At 39.0% G+C, this 17,160-nt stretch overlaps 1 long non-coding RNA gene across 22 annotated transcripts in view; it reads right to left on the bottom strand.

The window, feature by feature from the left end:
* The window catches only part of LOC101794992 (uncharacterized), a 138,720-nt gene that overhangs the window by 22,737 nt on the left and 98,823 nt on the right, over positions 1 to 17,160 (bottom strand). For 21 of the 22 annotated variants that reach the window (XR_011808227.1, XR_011808225.1, XR_011808239.1 and 18 more), the window contains 3 exons: positions 16,738 to 16,866; positions 14,686 to 14,753; positions 13,881 to 13,969 (listed from right to left, as the gene is read on the bottom strand). This is a non-coding gene — a long non-coding RNA (uncharacterized lncRNA). The remainder of the gene's footprint in view (positions 1 to 13,880; positions 13,970 to 14,685; positions 14,754 to 16,737; positions 16,867 to 17,160) is intronic. The other variant, XR_011808223.1, reaches the window with a different exon arrangement.

The raw sequence follows: 17,160 nt of genomic DNA, 5'->3' as shown, positions 1-17,160 counted from the left end.
CTTACGTAGCTGCAATACCACAAAGCCCTGGTAGAGATGCCTCGCGCTGAGATGAGAGGGATCCTCTGTTGTGGCTTTCACCACACTTGTCCTAGCCTCCTACACACAGCTTGCGCTGACACAGCTCCAGCAAGCCCAAAGAGACCAAACCCTGACACAGCCACCTCCTGCGCCCTTCTCATGCACCCATCCTACCAGCACAGGCAAGTCCTTCGGGAGAGCAGCACCCAGTACCTGACCGTGCCACATTTTCAGGACTATCCCACCTAAATGATTCAGAACTACTGCAAGCACAGGCGAGGAGGAGCGGCAGCTCCACGCATGCTGCAGCCCTGCTGGGCCAGCAACTTTCTCAGGCCAGCACCTCATGCTTAGAGATGACTGACTGTGAAGGGGCAGGAAGAGCATTCGTCTCATTTTCCCCTCTTCTGTCTTTAAAGCAAGGTGGAGTGCACAATGATGATGGGAGAACTGCCTTTTTCTGCTCCTGAAAAGCAATCCAGGGACAGGGCGTCCACTGGCTTGTTACCATGCGACCATATTTCTACCACAAAATACTCTGTGGGTGACCAAAGAGCAAATAAGATGACATCAGCACAAAAATCAAAAAAGAAAAAAAAATACAAAAAGGATTTTTCTTCATCTTGCCTAAAATAAGTTATTCAATCAAATAAAGGGGAAAAAAAATCTTGATGATTGTATTCTGCTAAGAATTGAGGCAGATCTGAAAATACATTCAGAAATGGTTGCCAAATGTGACCTTCTGTATTGTTCAGCCAGAGAAACTCCCTCCACTTACACTTTTGTGTATGGCTCTCACTTGCTGTAACATTTTTATTAAATGTTTCAGCCAACAAAAGGAAATAGCAAAACCAGAAGGGAGACAAGACATTCTTTTTCAGGGAAGCTGGAAACTGATCCAGCAAAGTGGGACAAAGGAAATGCTGGGAAGTACAAATCCATCCTGAAGTTTAACTTAAGCCAGTAAGTACCAGTCTTCACACAGTTTTATAGCACTTAATAGATGGCTCAAATTTGGTTTAGAAATCAATAGACAGAAAGCAGAACAGTCAACTAATGTGGATTAATAGGCCAGCATTTAAGACTCAAGGAAAAACTATGCTAATAAAATAATATATTGACAAACACTTGTATTTACCAAAGATCATAAATAGGTCCATTTCCAGCAAGACAGACCTGTTTTGAGAAATGCAGGAGCCTCTTTTCTGTTTGTTCACTAATGGTGCAGGTTAAAGAGAGGTGACTGAGTGTGCAGGGCCAGCTCAGGCTGCAGACCAGGAGAAGCTCTGATGACGAACCACCTGCTGCCTTCAGATTATGCTGATGGTGGCTTTAGTTGCAGTACAAGGGAGCAAAGAAGTCCTCACACACAGCTGGATTAACAGACTGTAAGCAAGATGCAATCATGCATCTATTCAATGCTCAGACAGGAGGGAATAGCTAACCCAGGAGAAAATTAGAATAAAAGAGAGGTACCAGAAGCAAGTAGCAGAAGGGTGTCTGCTGGCTATGGCACCCCCACCACCCTGCAGCGTGGCTTTTCAGAGCCAGGCTCTCTTAGGGAGCTCTGCAAGCAGCTGTGGGTACATTAGACAGGTGAGGAGGTTTCATCACAGGACATTTTGTTAGGCTTTGTGATGCTTCACAGCCACATCTTATGCCAGGTTTTTCCCTCACAGCAAATTTCAGGAAGTTTACAGTAAGTAAAATCTTTGAAGGAAAAGCACAAATATCGAGAAGGATTGTTTGCAGCCATCAGACTTGTGTCCTATTTTATGCCTGCAAATGTAATGTAAATGAGAGGTGATTTGGCAATGGTGTGAAGAGGCTGTCTCTGAAACTCCAACCTTTCCCTCAGTTTCAGGCCATGCCATGCCTCCTATTTTACTTTTGAACAGCTAACTGGCAGAGAAACCCATGATGTAAGCTAGTAACTACACAAAATTAGCCCCTGCCAACTATGAATTCATTTGTTCTTTTCTATTTGCAGTCTCTCCTTTGCTGTAACATAAAACTTTGTAGAGTCAGCATATTTCATCACATTTAAAATTATAACAACAAGGGCAAAAACACAAAGAAAAATATCGCTAATGCAAAAGATGAACAGAAATCCAGCCTAGGGACAATCATGGCAGCAGAGCAATTTAGTATGACTGAACAATTTTACTGCCACCTTTCATTATCTAGTTCCAGTCTAGCCTTTTTTCCATAAAGAAAATTAAAATAAATAAATAAATAAATGTAATATTTTTCAATGGATGATAACACAACAAAAAAGAAGTAATCATGCTCATTTGCAGAATAAGACTTTTTTTTTGTAAGCTTTAAGTACCTCTACATGATTAACAGCAAAATGAATAGCACTTTCTAAATAAATCTGCCCTAATCTAATCTAACAACACCTAACCACTCTGTTTCCCTATTGTTATACCCCTATTGAATGATTTTCCTAGCCCTCCCTTAAACCCATCGCTTCCTGTACCTCCTGCATCTCAAAGGCATGCAAATGCATGCTTGACAGCTTTTCCCCCTTCTTTGACACACACTTTTTTTTTTTTTTTTTAAAAAAAAAAAAAAGCAGGCTAGAAACAAACACACATGTATTTATTTACATTGTGATAGTCTCCAAAGGCTCCATTCAGCGCTGTGGTTAAAGCAAACAACCAATGAGAAAGGCAAGTCCAGAGTTCAAGCGGCAGCAATCAATGCGCTGAGTTCATACGCCGGCAAATGTCGGTGTGTGGGTACCCACAAAACAGAGAAGCACTCGCCGGACTCCAGCAGCACTGCAAGGTATAATTGCTTCCTCCGTTAAATTGCTCGGCGTTTGACATATGGAAACATATTTCCTCTTGAATAGGGTTTCTACCCTCTACATTGTCATTAAAACTTGTTTCTGTCACCTTTGTCAATGCATGTGAGTTATTGCGATGACTAGGCACAACCCTCATACCCAGTCAGTTAAGTTACGTGGGCAGGTCAAGCATTATTAGAACAAAGCCGGAAAACACACAGCCAAATGCAGGTATGGTTTCTGGACTTGGATAAGATAAAAAAAGTAAAGGGCATCATTTTCAAACAAAAGGGCAAACAATAGGCCCCTAAATCTCTATTTGGACATGCTAATTAAAGCCCAGTCCCTCGTCAGGAATCTATTTCAGTTAAAGAGGATCATTTTGGTTTCAGAAGATCTATTTTGCTTAAATCCCAAGAACATAACTACGAAGCAGTCTGCTAACCTCGAAGAGCAGAGCACAGTACATAGTTCCACCAGGACTGCACCCCACAGTAAGCAACAGGGCTCTCACTGTTGGCTGAGCTATAGCTGGGTCCCCTTGCGACACAAACACCCTGTGGATTCATTCTTTGCCACTCTTGCCAGGGCTGCCTCTGGCAAATCTTACTGCAATAATCAGCCTACACTGCCTACTTTGCTGTGTAAAGTGGATCTCTACATCTGTCTGAATATCCATGGAGTCACCTTTTCTTCCCAGTTGTGTGATACAGCTTCTGAAAATATATCACTTCAGGACAGGAACAAATATATATATATATATATTTATATATAAAATAATTAAGGGGGAAAAAAAAAAAAAAAAAAAAAAAAAAACAGGCAGCAAGGCTGGCTCCATCACAAACAAAAGAACTGCCCCTCCTAGTCTCCACACCATCACACTTTGCTGTAAAAGGTGATGGCCAAACACTAATAGCTGTCAAGGGTTGGTTTTTCCATGGGGTTTACCTAGTGGGAGTCTTTAAGAAAACAAATCCAGGCTTCATGTCAGGATGCCAAACTGTGTCAGTGGTGTTAGGCATAGGTCATTGAGATACTCCTTCCATGCTCAGAAAAATTTAAGTTTGTATTTGCTTTGGAGGAGGAAGAAGGCTCCCAGAAGGTAGGAATATTACAGCTGAAAACAGATTGTTCCTGAATTTTGAGGCCAGTAGATGTCTACCAGCTGAAAAGGAAAGACTTCTCTTCCCCCCCCCCCCCCCCCCCCCTTTCCTTAAACAATCAAAACAGGCATTCCAGGAAAAGTGGGCACCTCCAGATGTTCTCCTGAACAACCTGCAAATATCCAAGCATGTTTAGGCCGAGCTTCAACCACATGGCTGGCAGAATCACCCTGCAAGCAATTCACTGTGTGGCCTTAAATAAATCACTTACATGTGATCAGCACTAGAGGGGAAAAGGGTTTTCTGTTCCTTTTCTTTTCATGTATAGAGGCATTATATGAAAACAGGCAGAAGTATTGGCTGCTAGCCAGGAGGAAGGAAAAGAAAAAAAAGTTGGTTATTTATAGAGAATCTTCATTTTCCTAGTTTTGAAAGAAAGAGTTTTAAATAAGATCACTGTATCACAAAAGGTCACTACAAGTAAATGATAAAGGGGAATTTTCGCTTGAACCTATAGTGACAGGTATTAGGGTGTTATACCAAAATAACACAATTAAAAATAACAGAAAAAGCATTCATTACAGAATATAAGGGCTTGTCATAGCTGAGAAAGAAGAGAAGCAGCCATCTAAGGGCTAAACAGAAAATATAACATTCCTCCCTTCTCTTTGAAGGTCACCTTTCTATTTGGTGAGGTTCTCCCTCTACAGAAGGCACAAACAACAAAAAAGACACATACGTCTGTTGAACTCCTATATGAAACTAACTGTTCCATAAGGTTTCCCAGTTTTCCTCCCACCTATCGAACATCTATTGGTACTTTTCTACATGTCTAAAAACCAAGTGATTTGTATCATTCGAGCGGGTCCATGTCTGTAACCTGGTCTAACTAGTAAAAAAGGAGGACTCTGTAGATCTGCTTTTAGGAAGTGCAGTTCAGTTCGCCAGCACCAAGGATGGACAGATTAAAAAAAAAAAAAAAAAAGACCTGGGTGAAGCACAAAGATAGCTGGATGGCTGGATAAAGTGAAATTGGATTTTGTGTGGCCCCTTTCCCCTTACGCCCAGGGCTGTGCCCCCTGGTAGCATCTGTAGCTGATGCCCTACAGATCCTCTGGATCTGCAGCACAAAGCACAGCTGGCAGCTAATTTGGACTTAACCATTTCACACTTGCAAGCCAGGGATTCAAAGACAAAACCCGGGCCCCCTCCTACTTTCCAACACAGAAACAATTTAAAACAGATCTAACACCTATGTAGTACTGATTTGGTTATCTTCAAAATCCCCATTGTTCTGTTTAAAGAGCATATCCTCCTAGAATAGCCTCCTTTTGATAAACAACTCCTTCTGCATGTCAGCCAAACAACAGTTTTGGTCTTTATCACAAGTGGACCAGCAGCAGAAACAGCGTGTGGTGAAGCAGGGGAGGAGGGGATTTTAGCTGAAAATAGAGTTCATTGTCAGCTGGACTTTGGGCTCAGGTTTTTAAATAGGTTTAGGAATGTGGATATGAAGCAGTTAAAAGAACCTCACCTCCAGCCCTTAAAGAAGAAATGTCTATTCATGCTTTTAACAGCAGAGTAGTACCTCAGGTAGTGGGGCCGTTCGTGTGGTGTACACAAAAGTTCCTTGTATGGGAAGGGCAAAATGCATAGGAACTGAAATATGAATTCCTCAGAAAATGAAAACTTTCTTAAAAAGAAATACAGAACTCCCAAATTGTGGTTTAATAATAATAATAATAAAGTTTAAAAAAAAAAAAAAAGAAGAAGCACTTATACAATTTTTAAAAGTTGTCTAGGCCAGAAATTTCTGTACCTTTTACACAGCTTGTGGGAAATGAATGGAGGTGCTACAGATGTGTGCTTGGTGATCACTTTTGAAGTGTTTATTTTATGAAAAATAGTATATTTCTTTTCACTAACATATCTTGGACATGATTCTATAATGACACTACAGAGTTTGATTTTATTTTTTATCTCAAATATTCCCTAAGCACAGCTGAAAATGGTTTTACTTCTTCAATTCTTTGGATCAGTGGCTATGGGAGTATGCCATAGGCACTAAAAAAGCTGTCACAATAAAATGTTACTTCATGTGTTCCTCAAGAGCAAGCTACCCTAGGAAAGCTATGTACATTTCTCAGAAATTGACATACCCTCAAAAAGCTGACATGAGGGGTTTTTGTGATTGTCAGATTGTGTGTCAAACATTAAAAAGGAAAAAAAACGTATGCCAACACACTAAGTGATGACCAAAGTAAAATACAGGCAAAATACCACTGATATTCCAGGTCCTGGAAACCACGCAGCTCTTGCAATATCCATACGGTTTGCTGCTAACTGCATAAAACACTGCTGTAGTTTGGGGCTGTAGTCCTACCACATTCTTACATTAAAAATTCTCTTCGGTACACAAGCCACCAGCAAAACCACATCACTTTGCTCTAAAATGCTTGCTGAAAAGCTGTAAGTGGCCTAAACAAGAGGAACATCACCATCTCCAGCAGCACTATCTGCCGTCAGGCTAACTGGCAGCACAGCCGGGCTGCAGGGTGACCCCGGCCTGCACAGGCAGGCTAGGCCTCGGATAAGACGGTTGAATTTGGAAAACACGGGCGGTCACTGATGCCTGGTCTCTGGGTTTCCCATAGATAGAGCATCTGGGCAACGTTAACTGTGGCATTCTGTAAACACTGGCTGGACGATAACAGAGTGTAACGCCAGCTACAAAGTGGTGGTGGAAGGCTGTTTTCCTCTGTTTTGGTGGTAATCAGATGGTGTGGCCAAATGTTGTGCCTGTAGAAGCAAGCTCTGGAAGTAGTTAAAGAAGTGTTTACAGTGCAGTCTGCCACAGATAAGGAGACAAGATGCTCTTCAAAAGTCAGAAAAATCCATCCAAGCGTAAGTTTTCTCTCCTGTTCAACACCAAGAGCCACAGATACCTCAAATGCAACTTCAACCAGGAAACAAGGCTGTCTTTTTGGCAGATTTGCAGTGCTAGGGGCTAGCAACACAAGACAAAATCTCAGTCCAGTAGCACCAATGACAAAGCTCCCCACTGCTCAAAGAGGTGACAGCATTTCTCCAAAAATCTGACACATTGTGCCATCAACTTTTCAGGTCTCACCATTACAACATACGTAAGTAAAGCAGACTATATGCATATGCATATATTCAAATCATCAAATGAGGTGGCAAAAACTTCAATATAACTGTTTTGTAATTGACAGGATGGGACCATTAGTGATTTTCTTTTTACTAACAAGTTTTGCTGCATCTCGGTGGTAAATGTAAAATATTGCCCCAAATTTATTTTCTGAAGAAATACAAGTTAATTCCATTCATGCAAGGTTCCACACTGAGAAATGATTGACAGCAAAGATTCTCGGTTACTGGATTTATCTTCTCCCCATTTATGACCATATAACTTTCTTTGTAACAACTTCAGCAATTGCTCCTACAGAGAAAAACTGTTTTTCATCCATTTTGGCTAACCTTTCCCACAGTTCAGTGGCTGAATGGAGGAAGATGACTTCATGTTACCAGACTCCAGACATCCTACCTAGTCTGCCACAGAGCACTTGCCCACAGTATGACAGGCTGGTCTGTGCAGCTCATTAAATATTTCACAAATCAGAAAAATCAGATATATATCAAAGAAAAAATAAGTAACTCGTGTAAACAAAGCAATTGTTCATGCCTGTAAAAAACTAGAAGTCTGCTATTATAATAAGGACAGTTGGTACTTTATGCTCATCTCAGGTTGAACTGTATAAAAAGATACAAATGCCTCTTGTGGAGACTTTGTTTTCATGAGTTTGGTTTCAGGGCAGGATTTTTGTTTGTTTGTTTGTTTCTTTTGTTTTGTTTTTTACTGAAATAAGCTACATACAAATTAAGCATGATTGTTTTCCATGTAAAGAAAGAGAAATGCTTTCCATCTCTTAAAGTCAGCTAGAACTGAAAGGCGGTTAGAGACCAAAAAAGGAGAAAAGCAATGGATTTCTTTTTAAGGAAAAATGATGGCTTTATCTAGTAAATGAATGATTAAAATTTAATGACTTTTAGCAGTTATTTCCAGAAAATAAACCATCTACCTATTCATCCCATCATACTGCAGACAGATAAGCATCATGTATGTAGCAGTTCTGTGTAGCTATGTCACTGAGAAAAACTGTTATAGAATTAAATAGAGAAATTAAAATTAGCTACCAGCTAAAGGTGGGGAGGAACTGAAGCTAGTTTTGTATGTAGAGCTCTGACAGCATGTTTTCAATACTCAGAATACAAGCTCAGGATCATCAAGATTGCTGTGAAGGGAATCTAGGATTGCTTCAATGGCATGGAACAACTCTGTTAAGGAAGTGAAATCACATTGCAGAAATGTGGAGGCCCTTCAGATAGCAGTGAGAGTTACAGAAAAAACAGGGTCTCCTGTTCTAAATGCAGCTTCTACAAAATAAACATTTTCCTCCCACTTTCATTTTCTTTTCTTTTCTTTTAAACAAATTTTCAAATGTTTATGAAAAGAAAACAGAGACGAGATTGCATCTGGCTTGTCTATGGCGCCATTTGTTGCTATAGGGAGACTACTTGGAGAAGGTGATGAGTGGTAAGCTGGTGAATGATATTAATAGAGAAACAATAGACAAATTGCCCTCAATGGTGTGGTTAACCCTTCAGAGTTCACATTTTGGTTTCTCCCTCTTCTTTGTGAGCCCCAAGCAGAGGATAATGATTAATTACATTTCCATCCCTGCACAAGCGGCTTTCCCTCCGAATTGCTTTCCCTCCAAAATGTTAGTGTTTTTCTCCATTTCATTTCCACAAGCAGAGTGTATGTAAAAGTATTTTTGGAAACGGGGGGGGAAGTGATCCACTGAAATGTAGTTTTTTCCTGATTCAGGTCCTCAGGCAGAACTGATCAATTTTTCAGACTTCAATAAGGATGATTTGTACCTAGAGCACAAGCCAAACACCACCTAATGCTGTATTTTTTTCTTAAAGTACAGAGAATGCAGAGAATTAAGGGAAAAGCTCCACCACTGATACCACTGGGAAGAAAGCTGAAGCATTCATATCTCTATGTACTTACTGTAAAAATACAACTTTGTTGAATGCAAAGAACATCCCTTCAAGGGCCTTAATAAAGAGAAAAAAGGCCACATAAAAATGATTTGCAGTTTCCCAATGGGCACATCAATTTACTTAATTAAATATTACTTTCAAAGTTTCAGTCACAATAGCTCTTGTTCCTTGCCAGTTGCAGTGAGAAAGATACATTGAACAAGGATGTCAGCTGAATGCTAGCATTGATGTTAATGCCAACTGTCCCCAGCCTTGCCAAGTCACTGACGTTTAGAGCGAGGACTCCCTCATTTTCAGCTCTTTTTAAGGCTTTGTCAAAGCACTGAAATTCTGAGAGCCCATTTTTGTGTATTTTGCAGAGGCATATAAAAGCCTACCCTTTCAAACAAGAGAAGATCCATCTAAGCATCTGTGATGCTTAGGTCTCTCAACAGAGGGTACTTGTGTCACAAATTGTTGTTCTTTCCATTGTTGTCTACCAGATTTTGGTTCCCACATTTTGTTTCATTATATATAACATAACTTTGCAAGTGCAGTCATATTTCAATTCAGGTTAAAAATAAAAATTCTTCCTTCCCCCCAAATGCCAGTCATTCTCTGGAATCAATTACCTATATTCAAATCACTATACCTTGATACCCACTTTTTTTTGTTTGTTTCTCATTTCTGGACAGGACATAGAAACTCAGGTATATTCCATTAAGTAGATTTCTGTAGTTTTGCCTGCATCATCAATTATCTCCATTCTACTAAATTTTAGTGGAAGTTGTTTTCTTCTTCATCTGAAAGCTGTTTCCAAGTAGAGGAAGAATCCAAGAACAAAACCAGCTTGAGCAATGGTGTCTTGGTGTCTTTCTGCAGCTTTCTGAGCATCCGGATCGAAAAGTGATGTAGTACAAAGAGCAGTGAGACAAAAGTTTTTTTTCCCCCCATTTTCTTCTTTTTCACTTTCAGTGCTAGAGGCATAAAAAGCAGTAAAGAGGTGCCTCCAGCGACACTATTGTTCAGCTAGCACCAGGCTCACCTTCAATTTCCTCTGAAAAAGAAATTGCATTCATGACATTTCTTGTAAGAGGGTGCCTCAGACCAGACTATTGGTGGGGCTATCTTGCTCCTTATGGACTTTTAAGGTGAGATGCATAAAGAATTGGTCACTGATACTGCCTAATTGCTCTCTTTGTTGTCAACTTCATTCCAGAGCCAACTGCATTCTAATTTTAACATACTGAAGACACACGACTAAGACTTGTGTCTTCTCAAAATTAAGTGAACAGAATTTTGACATGTCCCTCTGAACATTCTCAAAATCTGCTCTTGCACTGTCACTCATCTAAAGTCCAATCTATAGAAAGCATACACAAAGTATAAAACCTCGTCCCTCTGAAATTATATTCAAGAACTCCTTTTTTATACTTTTTTCCTTTTTTTAAAAAAAGACACCTTAAGTTGATCCTACTTTAACGCCTAACATTAGGCAAGTGAACTTATTTGCTTGAACAAAAAATGAATTATTTTATAACATAAAGTCTAATCCATACTTGGGAGTTTATATTTTAGGATACATCATTTGTAACTTACTGAATAATGTTTTTCTTTAAAGAGGAGTGACCCCCTAAAAAGAATTATATGTCAAAATTCATTTATAGTCCATTATACTTAAGTGCAACACAAACACAGATCATGCCCAACAGACCCAGTAATAGTAAAAGTGAAGTTAAAAAAGCTCCAAATCTAGTCCTGATTCTCTTTGACACACATAAAACAACATTCCTTTTCGTATCTTTAAAACAACATTTCCTCTCATTTGAAGCAGCAACTTATCCTCATACTCTTATTATCTTTCCTGGAGTTAGTCTTTTAAGCAGAGTTAGAGTCTTCCATCCTAAATGTTTAATCTAAATGCAACCTCAGGCTTGGAACAAATGTCACTATGGTATAAAGTCATGGGAGGGGAGGAAAAAAATTCTGAACTGCCATTCTTCAGACCTACTGCTGTCAGAAGGAGAAGAGGGTGCTGAACACCTCATAAGCCTCAGTTCTGCAGTTTAACTTAATTACAATCGTATTTTTACTCAGAAAACAAAAAACAATAACTGAATGTCTTCTTCATGATTCCCTAGTGCATAAGTTGCATGTTGCATTTTCTCTCCATTGCTTTGTCCAGGCCTAAAGCCATAGAGAGGCTATTGCACCATTTCTTGGAGCATTTGTCCCAAAGTTTCAATGGCAAACCAAATGAGAAGCAGAGAATCAAAGGGACTATAACAGCAGAGGGTGATTCTCCCTGTTGTGAAACATCACAGCTTGAAATTATAATGAAGTTGTCATACAGCAAAAAGCAAACTTATAAATCATATTACATACAAAAATGTTTTGTATTCTTAAACTCCTGATATCTTAATGAATTCGTGAGGCAATTTTAAGTAACTACCACCACGAAACTTTGCCCACAGAACCAAAGAGGCTATATGAACAGCGTGGGAAAGAAGGACCAAGTGTTAAGCTCTTGAATTAACAGGTGTGAGCATGGTGCCTTTCACGTTTTAAGCATCACCTGGTAGGTAGACTGTGGTCTCGTCTTCCCTACCACATTCTTGCCACTATCCTGTAATGCTGGCTAACATCTGAGTGACTTCTGTTTCTGCTTGTAAAATAATATAACATTTTCAACCTGATGGCCCAGCTAACATACAGTGTTCAAATCATCCTACAGTCCCTTCTATTTGTTCTGCCAAAACCTATGAGACTATAAAACCATTTCTGTTTTTCTTTTATGAGCAAAAGTATTCGCATAAATCAGAAAATCTGCTATTTCCTGAGATCTACCTACAACCCAAACAGATCCTAAAGTCTGGCATTTCAGGAATTGATTAAATGGTGTAAACTGTCCTTTATTGAACCCTGAAACAGAGAAAGCCTAACAGCACTTATGCAATATAGTGCCAATGGCCACTGTTATTTAAAGAGTCTTTCATGTGCTCTGAACACTGCTCATATGCAGTGCAACTGTGCTGTTTGATGTGCTGGAAGGCAGCAGCTAACTGCACAGTTGTGGAGAAGGAAGAAGGTAGTGACCCAGTGCAAAAACCCAGCTCATCCAGAAAATGCTATATGATCCTGAGTGTTTACATAGAGAACAGGCAGACCTTTTTGTTGTTGTTGTTCTCAGGGACTCATCAGAATGCCCTATGCCACAGCAGAACCCAGAACTTTGCTTCTCTTCTTCCAAAGAATAAAGGGTTGAGTCAACTATTGCTACACAAGACCTGCAATCCCAAAGAGGCTTTCAGGTAGCAGCTGTGTCTTTCCCCTTCAACACACTTAAAAAATATATATATAAATAAAAATAAAAAATCTAAAGGTCTTCCAATATAAGCTGCTCTTGAGAGCACTACATTGTGCTATGCTTTTTCATTCATACTTCCTGTTTTTATCAAGCAAGGATGACTAATGTGCTATTGTAATGCACTTTTTGCAAAAATGTGACCAACTGAGGCTGCTTCCACCATAGTTGCATGGGTGTTTAACATTAAAAAAGAGCCCTCAGCTGGGCAATGGGCGACTCATTACCCTGTGCTTTAAAACAACAGGCATCATACATAAACCATGCTCTCATGCAAATTTGACCTACATAATGTTGAAATCTTCCAATGACAGGACGATTTCACAAGCAATCCCATGTGTCCCATAGCTGTAAACGTGGTGTTACTTTAGCACCACAGGAAGCACCACATTTGCCACAGAGCTTATCATGGCGTGTTTCTCGCAGTTTGGCCAGGAAATCTAGATGGCACTTCATCCCATGTCAAGAAATATTTTTCCAGCTCAGTTTACAGACATTTTAACCACCTTGGAAAGACTGTAGCAATTATTCATGCCACCAATACATATGGATTATATATATGACATATAACCTTTGACTTCAGCTTGGCCAGGATTTTGCTCCTTACCCCTACAGAACCACTGAATACTTATTTTAGATGCTATCATACATTTGGTGATAATGATAGGCAAAACCAAATGGCATCCCCAGAGCACAAGTGATAAGAAAGAGACTGGTGTTTTGTTATGAGAATGTTTTGTTATGAGAATGACTAAAATGAAACCTGGACTCTCAAGCATCACTCTAACACATTGCTGACCTCATACACAGTGGCCAGAGTATTTTAGAGTGACTCTGCTTCAAAACTTTCACTGAATTTCAATGCTTGAGTTTGAATGGGGCCTTGATTTCTCTAGATTGAAACCTGATAACTGTCTGCCTTGACAGAAAATTGTAACAGGTTTTGCTAGTACTAGCACTTAGTAAATTCAATCTAATTTCACATTTTTTATTTCACTTTTTAAACCATTTTTCATCCCAACACAATGACTTTTCTGGAATACAAGGACATGAAAGTATACATTAAGATAGGCATCTATCCCAAATCCATTCTGACTTGTAAACCGAGCATGTAGGTCAATAAATTTTGTTGTAGCACAAGCCTTTAATTCACATTTCACATTTAAAGAACTACACTTTTTCACTTCTCTGCCAAACAAACCCTTGTCTTCCCTTTCTTTTGCAGAAGTCTTGCTGTTTCAAAACTAGTTCTAACACTGGGTACTTCTATGCAGAAAAGGCCTCCTTATTTTTGACTGTGATATTCACATGGGCCTCAGGTCACCTGCACAAAAAGCTTATTAAAAGAACGCTTTTGAATAGCAGCACTAGATAGTAATACATACAATGTTTAGCCACAGTAAATACAATCACTTATTCATTTCATCATGGAAAGCTTACACTTACTCATGCCTCATTAACCTAAAAATCCTACCAGCACACTTATCATCATACACTGCCTTTGTGCTTTAAAGGAAAGTTTTCTTACCCTAATCAAAGTGATGAAATGCTCCTCTGAATCATTTTATTACACGATACATGCCTCCACCTTATAAGGATGCCTTAAAAGTCTTCTTCCTTATTAGAAGCAGGGAAAAAAAAAAAAAAAAAAAAAACTTTTAAATTGGATTGACTAGTGTCTTGGGCACAAATCAGCCTTATCTAAGACCTTAAAATGTTACTACTCTGTCACAAGATAAATGCCTTAGAAGTTGACAGTCTTCAAAACATTTGGCAACTAGGCACGTTGCTCTGAAAATTACTATTGCTCTTGAAGCATCTTCTAAACTAAAACAGAAGCTTAGACTCAATTCCAAATTCAGAATTAATTATTTCATCCATATTAGGGATTTCTATACGATATTTCACACTTGCCCTAAATAATACCTTTTATGCCCTCAGTAAAAATTCCTTGAATTGGAAAAAAGATTGTGAATAACAAAATCCACAGGAGACATCAATGGAGAAACATTTACAGCAGAGAGAGCTTCATATCAACTATCCAGGCTTGAGGAGAACAAATTTAAGATTATTCTTACTAGTATGCAACCATGTAATGCATTCCACTGACATACATTCTGTACTAACTGTTGCAAATAAATATACCCAGAAATACTCAGATTTCCTTTTTTCCTTGCTCATACTTTCACTTAACAATCTCAATATGAAACATAAAATATACAGAGGCAAAGAGAAACTAGCTACTTACCTGGTTCTAAATTTGACTATATTTCACTGACACATTAATAATCATCTTAGCAAGTGGGACAATAAAGGTTTGAAAACGTTCTTACCCTGCTTACTGAGCAAGCATACAACTGTTGCCTTCATTGTCTTACTGGTCTGAAAGAGAATGTCACTGCTGAGAGGAAAAATAAAAATAAAGAAATCTAAACTTGCTTGCTTTATTTCACCATATAATTTCATTGAAGATCATGAAATGACCCTTCTCATGAAGATTATTTGACATAATTCATACCACAAATAATCCTATTTACAGCAGGTGAAAAGGTACATATTACATTCAGCTGTGAAACAAAATGCAAATTGTCCCACTTTTTCTCCTTCATGACTGACTTGCTGCACAGCAATTTTCTAATGTTCTTGCTAACAATAGCAGACAGGAAGAATGGAGTTCAACCTAGTTTATGTTTAGGAAGAGGAGCACTGATTTCCTACAATTACTCCTTGAATACAGCATTAGGCCAAAGGAGCAGCAGGGGAAACAATGGAGGTCTTCCATGTGCGTAAGAATATTGTTTCTGTCCTTTGAAAGCTTGTCATTAGACAATCCACCAACATAAAGGAGACTACAGGAGACAAGAAAAACAGTGATCTGTATCTAGTGAAAAACAGCAAAATTACAGAACATTTGTGCCACGTTTATCACCATGGAATGATTTCTCACAAATTGTTCCTGGTTGTTTCCAGAGACAAATAAAGGCAGCAAATCAGAAAAGTGGATCAGAAAGGAAATACCCTAGGGTTGTCTTGGCACTTGTAGACCCCATCACCTTAATGGTTTGGTTCAGTAACCTGCCAAAAAAGGACTCATCTTCTGCCATACCAGTCAACTGAATGACTGTAAGACAGCGTCCTGTGTACACCAGAGCCAGCAGCAGGGAAAGGGAGGGATAGGAACAATTTCTCAAAAATAAGCCACTAGATCCACTCAGTTACACTCTTGAGCCAAAGCACCCAGCAGTTTCTGCCCCTCTGCCACCATACAGACTGCTGGCAGAACAATAACAACAACAGAGTTTACATTTTCTCACCAGATATTCTATATATTAACTTGATGCCATGCATTTCTGGGGAGACTCTCACAATAAAGTGTATTTCCAATATGAGAGCAAAGAGATGGAAGAACAGATGGAAGATGCTCTTTGATTAAAGTACTGATTGGTATTTGGGAGATCTGGGCTATTGTCTGTGTTTCTTTCTTGCACCCTGTATGACTGCAGATCACACGTGTTCTAATTTTTTTTTCCTTTTCTATATAATTGGCTTGTCTAGAGAGAATACGATCTCTTGTACTTTAACATAAGCTTTTCAGGGCAGAGTTTGCTTCTCAGTAGATTTATTTTAGGAGTGGGCTCATCTGTAGTGCATAAAAGTAGTTGGGCTCATCTGTAGTTTGCTCATCTATAGTGCAAAAAAAGGCTGGGCTGAGAGGAAATATCAGAATTGGAAGAGGAAAGCATGTTTTAATTCCATTGCTTTATGTGGAGACATACTTCTAAAATAGTTCTCCCATGTTTTACACATGCAATCAAATCGTATTTTAGCAAACACAAAAAAGGCATGCAGTCCAATATACACCTATGTTAAATTGTACTTATGCATAAAATAAGAACATTGTCCCTCTAAAGCAACAGTCCCCTCTGTTCTTTTGATGTATTTCCCATCCAAAGAAAGAACTAACTTCACAGAACCACAGCACTGACAAAAACCAATATATTGACTTGTAAGATGCAAGCCCAAACAAATTGCACAACACACATATTGGAGTTAAGCAGTGATGACGCACAGACTGTACTACACAAAAGGGAAGGGTCATAGCATACAAATACACAAAGGGGCTGGAAATTAATTGTCAGACATTTAGATATTTGTTCCTTCTTTACATTCTTGGACCTTGGACTTAAGCACTTTGATGTTTATTAGTTTATTGTTTTTATCAGTTATAAAATTAACTAATCTGTCTGCAACAGTTAGCGTCTGTTATTTTAAGCAATCCTCATGAGAAGTGCAGAACAGAAAATTCAGACTCCATGGCCGAAGTATAATGCATTGCATATAAATAAACACAGACTCATCCATGCCACAAAACACAATGTTCATACCAAAGAATGCCAGTAGGCCAAGTTGTACATCCTTACAGCATGTAACAACTGAGGACTACCAAGATTCCTCCCAACTTCATAATTCTCCAGCAGCGTGACTGAGTGAACACATCTGAAGGAGGAGGGATCCTGATGGAGAGATAGGCACGTGTAAGTTGATCAACAGTGAATGACCAATATGGTTGATTCACTCCAGACTCTCTGGCCTTTTGATGTTGATTGTAAGAATGAAGGCATCTATTTGTGTGTTTAAAATTGCAATAAAAGCCCTAATTTAGAGTTGCTTCTTTCAACACTTTTAATAGCAGGAGGCTGAAAGGTTCAAAGTAACGAGCTTCTCTCTCAGAGATCCAAGGTTAAGCAAATAAAGTTCCTTAAGTCTCAATAAGCTATTATCAGCAATAAAAAACCCAACCATATAAT

This window comes from Anas platyrhynchos, chromosome 3, assembly GCF_047663525.1.
Source record: "Anas platyrhynchos isolate ZD024472 breed Pekin duck chromosome 3, IASCAAS_PekinDuck_T2T, whole genome shotgun sequence".
NCBI classification, from domain to species: domain Eukaryota; kingdom Metazoa; phylum Chordata; class Aves; order Anseriformes; family Anatidae; genus Anas; species Anas platyrhynchos.
Note: the sequence above shows the minus strand (reverse complement) of the source record. Positions and strands in the feature narration are given on the sequence as shown.